Below are 3,032 nucleotides of genomic sequence, written 5' to 3'. Positions count from 1 at the left end.
TAATTAGAGTGTTGTTGCATATCTTAAGATACTAAGGCAAGCACTTTATTAACCTACCCTTAACCTTATCTGTAACCTAGCACTTACTCCTAACTGTAACCCAGCACTTACTCTAACCCTAAACCTAACCCTCATGCTAACCCTACCCTAACATAAGTTATCCCATGCTGCCATGCCTCTGGTCATTTTTTCGACAGCGTTACTCCTTCTAGCAAGCATGAGCAGCAAGGTGCCATAATGCACACAATCGCAAATGGAGGCTCGATGCTGTGATAAAGAGGCCGCCAGCGGAACAAGGCTAGGCACTATAACACCAAGGAGCAGAGGCAAGCGAAGCAAAGGGGAGAGAGGCAAGGGCACCACAAAGAAGAGCGAGAAGTAGAGGCAGGAGTACTGAAACCCAAGATTGAGGACAAAGAGACCCAAAAGAGAGGCTAGCGAAAGCGACAAGGCCAAAACCAAGAGAAGAGGCCAACAAGGATCATATGTAGCGGCTGCCTAGAAAGAGATAGACAGGCAAAGGGGAGAGAAGAGACGAAGAGACCATGAAAGGGCAAAGTGAGAGTGAGGATGGAATGAGGTGCGAGGGCCAAGGAGATTAGCTAGGCGAGGGTTAACTTAGGATAATTTTTCATTCGAAGGAGGGGAACAATAATTAATACAAATTTTAATTTTATGTTGCAAATTCCAAAGTAGATTTTCCCACTCTAAATTTCTAATCGTGAAGGGGGCATATTATATTATTTTGGGTTATTTATTATGAAGCCAAATACACAATGTTTGCCTTGAAGACATGCCTACAATGTCCCTCAACATTGGCTTCTTTATATAAACACCTAATGTCTAATAATCAATCCAATTCATCCAAAATCTACAGTCAAGCTAATTCCAAACCCTTTTTTTTTTAAAGCAAAGAAGATCCACATTCTAAACATCCACATCAATCCACAAGTTACAAATTTCACATTAATAGACATCTAATTGCATTGCTATTACATATCTGAAGATACTAATTCTAGGACTTTGTCAACCTACCCTTATCCCTATCTTAACCTAACCTTACTGTAACCCAACACTTACTCTAACCCTAAACCCCCTAAACCCAACCCGTATGCTAACCCTAACCTAACACAAGCTGTCCCATGCCATCGTGCCTCCAATCATTCTTTCACCGCCTCTACTCCTTCCAACAAGCATGAGCAGCAAGGTGCCATGAGCAAGGGCGAAAGGAGATTCGATGCTACGATAATGAGACGCCACCAAAAGAGTAGGCTGGGCAATACGACACCAAGGAGCGAAGGTCACAAAGGTGAGGTGAGAGAGGAAGTAAAGAAAAAGGAGCCTCCAGAAGAAGAGCCAAGAGCAATGAGATCCAATACTACGCACAACCAGACCCAAAAGAGAGGCCAATGAGGGCAACAAGGCAAGAAGAGAAGAGGCTAGTGAGCACAGGTAGTGGCCGCGAGGGGAGGGGAGAGAAGAGATAGAGATGCAAAGGGAAGAGAAAAGATATAGAGACTACGACAGTACAAGGCGAGAGCAACGTGGCAATGATAAGGAGAGAGATCAATTTTAGGGTTACCTTAGGTTACTTTTTCAATCATATGAAGGAATCCATTTTTACTTAACTTAATTTTTCCATTCGAGGTGAGAGCAACACTAATTAATACGAGATAGAGGCAAAGGGGAGAGAAGAGCCAAAGAGACGATAGAAGGGCAAAGCAAGAGTGAGAAGGCAATGAGGCAACAAGGGGAAGGGAGATTATCTAAGGGAGGGACATTAATTTTTTAGGATGGTTAACTTAGGATAAGTTTTCAATCATATGAAGGAACCCATTTTAACTTACCATAATTTTTCCATACAGGGTGAGAACACTAATCAATACAAAATTTGATTTAAAGTTGTAACTTCAACAATAGATTTTCCCACTCTAAATTTCTCATGGTGAGGGGGCACATACTATATTATTTTGGGTTATTTATTATGACGCCAAATACAATGTTTCCCTTGAAGACATGGCCACAATGTACACATGTTTCCCTCAACATTGGCTTCTTTGTATAAACAACTAATGCATAATAATAATGGCATTAAGTCAATCTAAAATCTATAATAGTAGCTATATAAATTGGGAACCACAAAGAAGAGAGGAGCATCGAGAAGAAGAGACATGAGCACAAAGACTCAACACTAAGAACAAAGAGACGCAAAAGAGAGACAAGGGAGGGTAGCAGGTTGAGAATCGAGAGAAGAGGCCAAGGAGCAAAGGTATGAGCCATTGGTTAAGGCGAGAGAAGAGATAAAGAGGCAAAGGGAAGAGAGAACAAAAGGGCAAAGCAAGATTAACTTTATTGAAGGTTAACTTATGATCATTTTTTAATCAAATGAGGGAGCCCATTTTAAAAACCCTAATTTTTCCATTTGAGAAGAGGAAAACACTAATTAATGAGAATTTTGTTTTAAAGTTGTAAAGTCCACATTACATTTTCAAACTCTAAATTTCTCATGGAACACTATGTGCCTCAAACTCCTCGGGCTTCCCATCTCTCAAATTATCGTAGTCTCCCTCGCTCAATTTAGCATTCATCCTTCTTACTATTGTTTGAGGGATTCACTTTAGCTACATAAATCCAATCAAGGTGATTCAAGAGCAAACATTTTTTCATTTTTTCATATTCTTAAAATCCACGTGAGTCAATCTCACATTGGCAAATTTTCGAAATAGTCTCTTAACGTTCAACTATGATTACGACTATTGACATTTAAGTAATATGCCAATTTCTTATCCATTCACTAGACTTATCTTCATCAATACTAATACTCTTGATGTTATCTCAACACCCAAAGAAGGGCTTGTTCCCTTGAATTATAACTCTTTGGGGAAAGCCTTATGAATCATTAAATACCATTCACCTTGTTATTTAAAGTTGTAAATTGCATAAGTGGATATTCCCATACTATATATTATTTTGAGTTATTTATTTTGACGCTAAAAACGATGTCTTTCAATATTTTTTTATTTTTTAAAACG

The sequence above is a fragment of the Dipteris shenzhenensis genome, chromosome 9 (assembly GCF_047967505.1).
Source record: "Dipteris shenzhenensis isolate YYH24624 ecotype China chromosome 9, Dip_SZ_1.0, whole genome shotgun sequence".
Taxonomy (NCBI): Eukaryota; Viridiplantae; Streptophyta; class Polypodiopsida; order Gleicheniales; family Dipteridaceae; genus Dipteris; species Dipteris shenzhenensis.
The sequence above is the reverse complement of the archived record's forward strand: the minus strand, read 5'-3'. Positions refer to the sequence as shown.